At 38.8% G+C, this 12,971-nt stretch overlaps 1 long non-coding RNA gene across 2 annotated transcripts; it reads right to left on the bottom strand.

Moving 5' to 3' along the window:
- Positions 1-9,834: 9,834 nt before the first annotated feature.
- Positions 9,835-12,022, bottom strand: LOC103663693. Of its 2 annotated transcripts, none has more exons than XR_568844.2 (3): positions 11,937-12,022; positions 10,591-10,700; positions 9,835-9,921 (listed from the first exon to the last, which is right to left on the bottom strand). It is a non-coding gene; the product is annotated as an uncharacterized LOC103663693 (long non-coding RNA). The 2 variants fall into 2 exon arrangements; XR_568845.2 differs by lacking the exon at positions 9,835-9,921 and adding an exon at positions 10,320-10,416.
- Positions 12,023-12,971: the final 949 nt, after the last annotated feature.

Below are 12,971 nucleotides of genomic sequence, written 5' to 3' on the forward strand. Positions count from 1 at the left end.
ACTTACTTTATTTCAATGATTAGTTTGGTGGTGGTGGTGGTGTTTTTAAGTAGAGTTCATACCCAGCCTGGAGCCCAATGCGGGGCCTGACCTCACAAGCCCGAGATCAAGACCTGAGCTGAGATCAAGAGTTGGATGCTTTAACCAACTGAGCCACCCAGGTGTACCTTTAATGGTTAGTTTTGTATTAAAGCTAAAATACCTTAGTTTCCTCCACACACACACCGTCTTATTTTTGTTATTACCTATTGGTTCCCCAACAATATTTAAATTAGTTAATAATTTCTTTCCTTTCACCCCAATGTACCAGCTTCTCATTTGAATAAATATACTTTTACCCCCATCAGTAACTATAAAATAATCAACAAGTATATTCTGTTTTTCAAGTGGACTGGACATGTACTTTTCTTATGACCCTCATAGGTTTATGGGTAATTACATACCTATGCTCATCATTAGTCCTTTAGTCAATGTCTTTCCCTTTTGGTTGTCTAAAAACACTTTCCATAGCAAATTCCTCAGGAAGGGCACATGGGAGCTACAGCCTCTGGTTCTTTCACATTCGTAACTTTTAACATGTTGGCTGGATATAAAATCTTTGCCTTATGTTTCCCTTCTTTGAATATTTTCAGTATGTTGCTCTATCTATTCTGGAATAAAGTCCAAAGACACTTAAGTCACGTGATATTTTGACTAAATGCCCAAATGATTTTTTTTTTTTTGTAAACTTCAGATGTCTTTTAGAATATATCTTGGCAATGATCACTCAGTATTGATTTCCTAGGTACTAGTATCAAATCTCTATTTTCTAGGAAAGTTTTCTTAAATGCTACCTTTTTTAAATTTAAATTACTTTTTAAATTTCCATTACTTTTTCTTTTCTTCTTTGTACATCTTTTTTTTTTTTTTAAGATTTTATTTATTTATGTGACACAGAGACAGCCAGCGAGCGGAGGAGCCCGATGTGGGACTCTGTGGGACTCGATCCTGGAACGCCAGGATCACGCCCTGAACCGAAGGCAGACGCTTAACGACTGTGCTACCCAGGCGCCCCTCTTCTTTGTACATCTTCTTTTTTTTTTTTTTTAAAGATTTTTTATTTATTTATGTGACAGAGAGACAGCCAGCGAGAGAGGGAACACAAGCAGGGGGAGTGGGAGAGGAAGAAACAGGCTCCTAGCCGAGGAGCCCGATGTGGGACTCGATCCCGGAACGCCAGGATCACGCCCTGAGCCGAAGGCAGACGCTTAACGACTGCGCTACCCAGGCGCCCCTCTTCTTTGTACATCTTCTAATAGGAGATTATTCAACCTGCGTGTATGTGTGCTGATATTCTTTGCTCACCTTCTATATCCCCCACTTTCTCTTAAATCTCTTGGATTTGTTGAAATCACTCCTTTCGCCTTGTATTTAAGTCATTATCTCCTGTATTTATTCACCTTTAGGTTCCATTTTAGTTTCCATTTCTCAAATAATTAATATTAATTGAGTTCTCCTACCTCATTTCTGAGATTTTCTAATTTTGATTATAGCCCCTTCTTCAAAGTTTTACTAGTTTTTAAGCTCACCTTGAAATAGTAAGTTATATTTTTCAGCTTTTATAAGCATGTCTTTCTGATAGGTTTTAATTGTTGGAATGTTATGTTCTTTATTGTCTTTTTTTCTATAATAACTTAGTGTTGGATTTTTTTCCCCAGTTTGAGATACAATTACCTATAATATGGTATAAGCTTAGGGTATAACAATTCAATGATTTTATGTATGTATATATTATAAGATGTAAAAATTACCAAAAAATTGTAAAATATAAAATTGTAAAATGTAAAAAGTTAACACATGCAGCTTCATGTTCTAATTCGCGGTCTAATTGTACTGTTTCTTTTTATGTGAATTCAGTTTTTCTTTTATGAAAAAGGGGTGAGTCAGGACACCTTTTCTGGCTTCAGTGTTCAGATCTTCCTCTTACGGGGTCCTCACAAAGAAATCTTTTTTTAATGGCCTTACGCTTTCTGAGATGTGGTTCCTCTGCTCTTTCATTTAGACTTCCTTTTTCCTTTCTTCTACGCTGTCCTTCCCCATTTGGAGTCTACTCTCAGAACTCTACCCTTGGTGTAAGACTTCCTCCTGAAAAGGAGTTTGGAATTTTGAAAGTTCACAGAGCCAAGATTATACCAGCTCCTTCAGATCTCATCTTGGACCCCACACAGCCACAGCTTTGCGAAGTGTGAAAAACTCCTTCTCATTCCAATTGTTCTCAAATTGCTTCACTCTGCATTTCATTGAGTCCTGTTGTCAGTTGTAGAGTTCTGTTCTCAGGTCCGTCAGCTACCCCACTGCTTCCTCCTGGGACACAGAGAGACACTGCGTCCCTAGTTCTTGGTAGTTTTCCTTCACCTGCTCTCATGTTGGGGTTCATGAAGAATCCGTGTGCATCTAGATTTTTTTAAGATGTTGACATTGGGCCTTGGATTTTGCCATTAGAGTTTATCTGTCTGTTTTTTTAAGGAGATTTCATCGGATTTAAAAACCTCACTGCCCCTGCTACCATCTTCCCATCATTTCCACTGATTTATTTGTTCGTTCATTTAGTCAACAAATAAGTTTGAGCCCTGAATTGTAATCTTATGCCTCTTCCTATTCTCTTGGTGCCATTAACTTCAGGACCCTCCTGCTTGTTCTGGCCTGACTGCCATTGTAATTACCTGATTCCACTTAAGCCCAGAGGTATCTGCCAACTCAGGCTGATCATTCATTACTGGGAGAAGTCAAGAACTCTCTTCCCCACTGCCTCTGTGCAGCCAAACCAAAGAGCTACATGCCCTGTGTTTCTTGCTTCTCTTGCCACATCTGGACTTATGCTATAAAAGCATAGAGCATTGGGGCGCCTGGGTGGCTCAGGTGGTTAAGTATCCAACTCTTGATTTTGGCTCAGGTCATGATCTCAGGGTTATGAGATGGAGCCCCGAGTCGGGCTCCAAGCTCAACATGAATCTGCTTCTCCCTCGCCCTCTGCCCCTCCCCCTCCTCAAATAAATAAACTCTTAGGGGGAGAAAAAAAAAGCATAGTGCATTTAATCTAGCTTCCCAAATGGCTGCTAAAAGGATTGCATTAGGTAACTTGAGGCACAAGAGAGTTAACTCTCCTTGGAGCAAACCATGACCAATGGGAAACGAAAAAGAATGGAACTGGGCAGACAGATTCCCTCTACCTTCTTCGTACCTGGGTCTATTATTACAAGGCTCATCTTCTCTGTTCTGCTTATCCTGAGACATCCATGCCGTTCACAAACTCTTTGATGCGCCATGACCACCACTAATTTCTAATCCCTGCTAGAAGGCATAGCATGATGGCAGGACTGCTGCCATTGGTGTCAGCCAAACCCGGATTTTGATTCTGTATCTGCCACTTTCTAGCTCCCAACAAATGCATGCTGCTAATACTTAAGATGGAGATATACATCTCTCCTTATAATTAATACACGAAAATAAAATATTTAAATATACATTATATACATATTTGAGTTTCCATTTGCCATTCCTAATTAATATAGATTTTTAAGTTTTCTGCCATTTCTGGACAGTAAAGATTAACACATTAATATATCAGACTGCCTTGGATCCTAGACAAGGCACATTAGTGTGAAATATTCACCTGCAACTTTGTTGTCCAGAAAAGTCTGCAGGAAAGCCTTAAGATAAAAACAGAGCAGGGGCTACATACAGCCCAGTTTTAACATGTATAAATTAGCTGTAACTGACTAAATGCAGTCATGAGTTTAAAAGTAGTAAAAACCTAGAACGGTGAGCGTGCCAGAGGCTAGAGGGAGGGGAGAATGGGGGAGGTGCTGTTCAACAAGTATAAAGTCTCAGTCATGCAAGATGAAAAAGTTCTAGATCTGTTGTACCCCACGGTGCTTATAGTTAAGAATACTTAACTATGCACTTGAAAAGTGAAGAGGGTAGATCTCACATTATGTGTTCTTACCACGGTAATAAAAAAGGGAAGGGTGTTAATGGAAAATTTGATGAAATCTGTAAGCTAGCCAATAGTATTGAATTAATGTTCATTTCTTTGTTTCGACAAACGGATGCTGGTTATGGAAGATGTTACCATTCGGGGAAGCTAGCTGAAGGGTCTACAGTAACTCTCTGCACTGTCTTCGCAATGTTTCTATAAGTCTAAAATTATTCCGAAGGAAAAAGTTTATTTTTTCTTAAAGTAATGAAAACCAAGTCACCCACACAAGGGTATCTGCTGTATGATTTTTATAATGGCAAAAATTGGGGTAAAAACCATGGGCACCTGGGTGGCTCAGTGGGTTAAGTGCCTGCCTTCGGCTCAGGTCATGATCCCAGAGTCCGGGGTTGGAGTCCGGTGTCTGGCTCCCTGCTCAGTGGGGAGTCTGCTTCTCCCTCTGCCTCTGCTGCTCTCCCTGCTTGTGCGCACGCGCTCTCTCAAATAAATAAATAAAGAGAATCTTTAAAAAGAAATTGGGGTCAAAACCATTTAAGAAGTAATTGGCTAAAAAAATTAGGTGTGTATCATATAGTCATTCACAAGATAAAATTGATGGTGAGTATTATGTAACAATATGGAAAGCAGTCCCTGATATATTATTAAGTAGGAAAAGAAGCTTACTAAAGCTTTTATATTATGACCTCATTTGCGTATATACATATTTTTTACATAAAATTTAAAAAGCTGTATTTTATTTTACATAAAATAAAAAATACATCTATATGTGTAGGTTAGTATAAAAGATGCCCAGAAAATTAAACCCCGAACTGTTTACATGGTAGTTTATTCAGGTACTGGTCAGGGAAAGCTACGTCTATCTTACACATATGGGTTGTACGCAAAAGTTGTGTGGAATATTTTATTGAGCTCAGGACAGCCCTTAGGCCTGGTCAAGGGAGCCTCCTACCTCAGACCTCATGGGTTAGACTGTGGAAGTCACAAGCACACATTGCAAAGGTAAATATATAGAACCTAAGGGATCGGGTACTCACGGCTGACACAGAGCAGCCCCAGCACTGGAGGCCACGCTGGTGACTTACACCAGGTTGGCCACAGGAAATGTTTCTCTGCGTCTCGTGCCGTCTGTTCTAAAAACAACTGGTGACTTTCTCCAATATCGTGAGGAAGCGTGGGGTTGTTGTGCCAACATCCAGAAGGATATTGCTTGGGAGTGTGAGGAAAATTTGAGCTGTGGAAGCACTTAGGTAAGAGAAGAGACAAATTAATTAGCTTGTCAAATCCTGCTTCTCGCATATCATCAATGTTATAGATTCTTGCATAATGAAGTATCTTTTCCCAGGAGTGCTTAGCATGTGTTTTCCTGCTTTCTTTAAGTTCCGGTTTACAGACCTGTAAGTACTCACTCGTTACTGCAGTCTTTGCAATAGTTACATATAGCAGCCAAAGAACAGCTTGCAATATTAAATAATATCATTCCTAATTCTTTTTTATGCATAGTCTAGACATGGCATGCTTGAAATATGAAGCATAATCCCAATTTTTTGCATTAGCAACTGATGGTCATGCACACAGGAATTGCACACAATTTTATATTTATAAAAATATTTTATAAGATATAAGTGAATCTTTTTAAAGATTTATTTATGAGAAAGAGAGAGAGAGTGAGGAGGGGCAGAGGGAGAGAATCTCAAGCAGACTCCCCACTGAGTGCAGACCTCCCCCAACCCCCACCAGATGGGGCTCGATCTCATGACCCCATGATCATGACCTGAGCCGAAATCAAAAGTTGGAGGCTTAACTGACTGAGCCACCCAGGAACCCCAAGATATAATTAAATTTTAAAACAAGTAACTAAGCTTTATTTTTATAATTTTTGTTTAGATTTTATTCTTAATTATTGTTTCTTTTTTGCTCTTTAATAACTTTTTGACCCCATACAAGAAAAATAATGTTAATTTTTCAATATTTTAACATTTGCTTTAGTTACATTTTTGATGAAGTACAGGCAAACTTGGAATCTTTTGAATATGACTACACTTTATCTTTTAAGCCTATAGATCATAGAGAATGAGAACAAGAGGGCATTGGGATACAAACACACATGATGAAAGAGGAGCTCAGAAGAGGAAGGGCTGAAAAGAAAATGAATTTAAAAAGTGGGCTGCTTCAATGGAGTTAAACTGCAGACAGTGAAAGTAAACAGACTTCTGCTAAGCATTACCCACATACAATTTACAAACATTACAAATTATTTACTGAACGAAGACTTACTGACTGAGCAAAACCACAAAATAAGCAAGGAAAGTATTCTTAGCAAATCTACAACCCGAACAGGTCAGATAAAATGACTGTGACTTTACCTTCTTTACGGAAGTTTTTTTTTCCCCCTGATCAAAAGATGACAATGAAAAAGATAATTTTTTATATAAAATTAACAGCTTAGAGGAAATAAATGCAATTCTGGCCTGCCCATTAGACAATAAAGAAATTACCAAAAAAATTGGCAAATTGGATGAGAAAAATAAAAACTTTGAATCTTTACTGTTTACAGAAAAGTGACCCTACAAAAAGCCTGTCATGATCTTTATAAATCATGAGAATGCTTCCAGAACAACGTTAAGTTGATTCAAATGATTGCTTAATAATTTTCCATTGAATAAAGATGGGGAAAAAATGTAATATTTCATATTATATTTTTCAAATGGAGAAACTGTAGAAACCTTGTTATATTTTAAGTTGACAAAGTATTTTGTTAGTATTACGACACATTTCCCAGCCAGTCTTCACAAGCAGCTCTGACCAAGGAAAGTATTTGCGAGCGAAAATACTTAGGTTCTCGATTAAAAGAACACACAATGTTACTTACAACCAAAAATACATACACAAACAAAATAACACAAAAAACCTGCCTATGCAAATACAAGAACTGCAAAAAAGTCTAAAATAACAGTAACTGAACAAGAGTAATCAATAAGGAAACTCGTAAACAAACAGGGATATAAGATATTGCTGTGATATTACTAAAAGAATAGACGTTGTGTATTTAACCAACCTTCTGTGACAACAGCAGCACAACGTTCACAGAAAACAATGGAAAGTTTCTAGTTTCGTAGAAAAAATAACTTCAAAATTTGATGCCAGAATAACCAAGTATATTAGATAAAAGCTAACCTCTTGAAAATTACATTGAGGGAAGAGAATGCAAAATAGTATTAAAAGTGAGTGAAAAATTACACGTAGAATTCTAAAAATAAATAACTACTTTAGCTTATATTAGAACAGATCATATTAAAGAACATTCATCATATACACTGTCGAACTATGAGAAGATTAAAATAGAAGAAATCAAAATTAATGAGTAGCTTATTGGTGATGCCCATTGTAAAAAACAGAATTGCAAAAATAACTTTGAGTTTTAGGCATTGATCTAAAAGAATGATGAGGGCTAGCTACTGATAATAGCAGTTGGTCAGGAACAAGCATTTTTTGTGAGCCATGGACAATGCACCATTTGAATTTCTTAATAAGAAACAAGTTCTCATCTGTACCAATAAGTGATGGCATCTGAACAATTCAGCGATGGCATAGATATTTTCTGTATCTGCCCAAATAAGAGGCATCATGATGAAAACCATGTCAGGTCTGCCACTACAGCCACCTTCGGACACACAAAGGGAATGCTGATGAAACACCATTAAGGCAGTAAGATTTAATATACACACGACAAGATGGATTAGAATTGTACAAGAAATAAGATGATCCTTAAGTTAAAAAAAATCATGGTTTTTGATTTTGCGCTATGCAAACAGTTCCCTGGTGTGAACTGCTGCCCTACTGTTAGCAATGTGAGCCAAAGCTTGCAGAAACTCCAACACTTGCACAGATAGGACTTTGGCTATTTTGCCTTTCTAAGACTCATTTGTTTTTAATTTAGAGAAAATCATTTCTCTAAGTTGAAATAAACTGTATGCGAAGCATGTGATAAATGTGAGAGTCCTATAAAATATTAGAAAATCAGAATAAGTCAACAAAAATGTTTGCAGCACTATAAAAGAGAATATGCGGATACAAATAATCCCCAACTAATTTATACCGAGACTAAATTAATTAAAACATGAGAATGCAATGATTTAAGAACAGTTGACTAATTTGGCATTACTACCGTTAGATCACAAGTTATGTAAAAATCCTTTATAACAATGTAATTAGTAACTTAGCTGAAACAAAAGACACAAAAAAGTTGCGTTTAGGTAATAAGTCATGTAACGTATGGATTAGGCGTGCATTTGTTACAACGCGTTCAAACATCAGCCAGACAGCAGAACTTCCAGATATGTGCAAAAAATTAAAGATTGGTCAACTTTCAAGTTTGCTGACACCCAGTCATACAAAAACTTGTTTTCTAGATCTCAGGCTAACTGTTCTTGCCATAATAAAATAATTTTTGCTGGGGCGCCTGGGTGGCACAGCGGTTAAGCGTCTGCCTTCGGCTCAGGGCGTGATCCCAGCGTTCTGGGATCGAGCCACGTCAGGCTCCTCCGCTATGAGCCTGCTTCTTCCTCTCCCACTCCCCCTGCTTGTGTTCCTCTCTCACTGGCTGTCTCTATCTCTGTCGAATAAATAAATAAAATCTTTAAAAAAATAATAATAATAATTTTTGCTAAAAAAGAGCTGTATTCAATTGTGTTACAAAGGTAGAAGGATAGAACATATTCTATTTAACAGTTTGTTAGCTTGTTTATGCCTTTTAAAGATATATGGCTCCCCACTTATATGTTTGCACCAGGTCCACAAATTCAGTGGTGGAAATGAGTGAGCATATAATAATTTTATAATTAATGCCCCTAGTAACTACTATTTATTATGAGCTAGGCATTGCGCTTGTTACTGCTTATACAAGGGCTCACAACACCTCCATGAGGTAAACATTCCAATTCCATTTTACAGCTAGGGCTGTAAACTGAGACTTGGAGAGGCAAAGTTGCTTGCTCAGATGCAGTCAAAGCTGAATCAAGTGTACATTCACTGTGCCCATCCTAATGGGAACAGGCTGCTAAGGGCTGATGGAACCAGGGAAAGCAGGGCCTCTTCTGGGAAAGATCTCTCTCTCTACCCCTGAAATGCCATCATTATGCACTGATGGCTTTTTGTTTCAAAGACTTTCCAGGCTGCAAAAGAAACCAGCGAAACTAGTAATACTTCCAGGGGGCCTAAGATGGTAGCATGCGAAGCTAATAGTATTTCTCATACTTTTTCCACCAAAATAACCCATCAGACCAAGAGTGAATTCTTAACTCATTTGGGCTCAGCCCAAATGATTCTGATCAATTTCTGATCAATTTCTTGTGCTGTCTCTTTAAAATCATACATACATTTTCCTCCATACTGTGTGTGTGTGTATAATGTTTTTCTTCCAGATCTTCAAGTAAAAATGACGCTTCAGAAGGGATTCTATGTTCACCTTAGAGTTCAAGGACTCTTTGGCATTCTGTCTTCTCTGGTTTGAATAGCAGAGCCCTAAACTGCTACCAGTGGCTACCCTGGCAGGGTTTACTTGACTGTTAGGTGAGCTCAAGGCCCTGCAGAAAAAGGGGAAGCTAGATTAACTCCTTCCCAATTTAGTTCAGGACCCGTCCTGTTTGTCTTTTATTTTAATCCTCTCCCTAGCCTACCTCTGACTGTTTTGAAGGGAAGTGAACTCCCTGTCATTACAGCTGTCCAGTCTGCTTGCCTGGAGAGCTCTGGCAGGTAAGGCACTGAGCAAGGAATGAAGGAAACTTTCAAATTTGATATCCTATGATCTTGTAATTTTCTAAGTCCTCTGCAGCAGCCATTTCAAGAAAAATATACCCGAATCGGTAAATATTTATTCAGCTCTTTTTAAAGGGCCAGATACCATACGAGGCAGTGATGAACAGGACAGTCTTCTCAAACTCAGTTTCCTAGGAGAGATATAAACAAGTAGGTAACTATAACACGGCTCTCACAGGAGAAGCACAGAAGCTCTGGAAGCTCAAAGGAAGGTCACCAAGCCTGAACAATGGAGATAGATCCCAGCAGGCTTCAAGGAAGAGGTGCCAAGAGATTTGAAGAATGAGCAGACGTTCGCCCAGGTCCTTCTGAAAGGCCCTGGAGTGGGGATTCATTTCAGCAAGTTTCAGATCCCTTCTCTGCCCTGCTGCATTTTGTTTACCCATTCTGCTCGTCAGCTAGGATATTTGGGAACAGAAGTGCTAACTTTTTAATTATCAGTTGTAACCACGGAGGTGAAGAAAGAATAAGGAGCCCATCCCATCATAGGAAACTACATCAGAAAGGGGGGACTAGACTCCAGGTTTTTGGCATCAAGGTTACTGGGCAGATCCTAAACTCGCCTTGGCTGTTCACAGCTGTGTAACGGAGGGGAAGGAAGGGGTGATTCATGCTGCATTGGCCTCCTGGGAACACAAAGGAAAGAAAACATCGTTCAGGGGAGAAGCTTCTCCTTCTAGTAGTATGTTTTTTGGTCATCACACAGTAGACAGCCAAGCCAATAATCCAGCCTGCGTAATTGCCAGCTCAAAACACCAAACCCTTTGAAGTGGCTAATGAATACACTCTTTTTAACTTACTCCGATCTCATTGCTGAGAGCTGTGCAGTTGCTCCTGGGCAGAAGTTTCACTAATGTAGGGATGTTGACTGGCCATTGCATCAAATATTTATCAAGTCACAGATGGGAATCTACAAAGAGTTTGCAGAGAGGTTTAGTGTCTCCCTTCGGTTCTCGGGGAAGCACGTCAGCACCGCAGAATGCAAGCCCGTGAACACACACCTTTGAGCTGATGCTGGTGGTGGCTGACCCATTTTAACCAGGTTAAAGGAGGCCCCACTTAAAGAAATCACGGTTTTTTCTTAAAGTAGAAGTAGTATATCTTCACTGTCACCATTTTTATAAAATACCTTGACATTAGAAGAAGTAAAGAGAACTCCCCCGTTAACTTCACCATCCAGACATACTGTGCCCTTCTTCTCAATAAAACAAATGATACTGTATCAAATGTTTAAACATGTTTCACCATTCACTTTCCTTATTTAACAATACATTGTTAACATCTTTGCAGGACACTGAGTGTTTTTCTACAGCGTATTTTTATATATTTATACAATAATCCGGCATATGAATGTGCCATGATTTACCCAACCAATTTGCCGGGTGGGATATTTAAGTTGTATCCAGCTTTCCACTATGTAAGCGATGGTTTTGCTGAACATTCTTGTAATTAATTATTTGTGCCCCGTGATGATGTTTTCTCAGGCAAATGAGTGGAAGAGGAAATGCCAGGTCAAAGAGTTCGTCTGTTATGCCAGCGCACATTTCCAACATCAGCGTCTGAGAGGGGGTGGGGCTGACAGTTTGAGGGGGCTGTCAGCCCACACGTCTCAAACGGTAAGCTACAAATTGGTCCAGGAGTTTGGGGGCCAGTTGGTTTCTACATTTGTCTGTTTTTGTAACAGCCTCCTTGAAACGTGAACTTTTTTCCTCTTTAATTTAACAGCTATCTTATTTCGCTAATCTCCCATCTTTATTTAGTGACACTGGAGAGAAAGAAGGATCTCTTCAATGATAAACAGCAGCAGCTGGGCTCAATAAGGAGTTACGGCTTGCTCTTCTGCATTACTATCAACCACAGTTATTACGCCCGGTCTATCAATATCTTTTTCCTCTAACAATAGAAGGCAAGCTGTTTCCTGCAATTGAAGCCTTCTAGAACAGAGGTTCAGTGATATGTAGAAAAAAGTCGAAGGAGCTGTTAAGATAAAATTGCCACCTTTTTGTTTGGCCAAATAAAGATATTAACCATAAACAATGGCCATTTACTATCATCAAGTAATCACTGAAGAATGAGCTTTTAACACACAGGCACTTGAACTGAAAAAAGAAGGAAGAGGTAATTCCAGAATAAAGCGCATTCTTACCTAGGACTGAACAACTGGCCTTCTTGCACTGGTACGTACATTGTCCTTATTTTTCTTCTCACCAAGGATTTGGAGACAACTTTTTGGATTGGCTTGAGAACCACTGTCTGACAGGCTGGCGACCAGGTCTGCTACACGGAGTGGGATCTGACCCAGTCCTCTTCCTCCCTGGACAAGAGAGTAGTGAGAGAAACCCTCTATTCCTTCCAGGAGTCTCTTCCTCCTTGCTTGGTCTATGTGGCATTTCCAGATGGCAGTAATTTGGGTATTGTTTTTCATAGATTGTGCATCTCCACAAACCTATATTGTTATTTATTTAGCATTTGTTTTAAATCAATACTTTTTTAACTTCAAAAATAAATTTTTGGATAAAGAAACTTTACAAATGTTAAAACCAATATCATTTGTCTTAAATAAAGTGAAATGATGTTATTAGATTCTAGATCTTATTTACCTGCCAAAGATTCCAAGACTGAGTCCTGTATTTTCTTGGATTCAAAAGGGAGAGCACGGGCTGAGAAAAGAGAGAAAGAGAGAGATTGATTAGCAAGTGAAAGGTGTTAAAGATATATGAACACAGATAAGAGACTCTGCCCTTGGCACAACTACAAAAGATTGAAGGAGAATTGGAATGGAAATAAACTTATCTCTCTGCGACATCATGTATTCATGGATACTCTATCTGTGTGCTACTAGCAGGGGTCCTACAGTTTGGAAAGTTATCAGTGAAGTAGAAAGAGAACCAGACTTGGTTTTGAGCCCTGGCCTGGCTGTTTGCTGATTCTAAATCCTCAGGCAAATCACTTCACCTCTTCTTAAAACCTCAGCTTCCCCAGCTGTAAAATGAGATGATAATAATCTCCATCAGGGATATCGCGAGAATAAAGTATTCTGTAATTTCTAAAATGCTATACAGGTCATGGAAGATCAGCCTCACTTGTGAGAGCATTTTTATTTATGGGTATCAAATCATTTCTCCAGAGGCCCAGAAGACATTTCCAGGCTAAACATGTCACTATAGCCTAAAAGAAGTAA

The sequence above is a fragment of the Ursus maritimus genome, unplaced genomic scaffold (genome assembly GCF_017311325.1).
Source record: "Ursus maritimus isolate PB19 unplaced genomic scaffold, ASM1731132v1 scaffold_5, whole genome shotgun sequence".
In the NCBI taxonomy this organism is placed as follows: domain Eukaryota; kingdom Metazoa; phylum Chordata; class Mammalia; order Carnivora; family Ursidae; genus Ursus; species Ursus maritimus.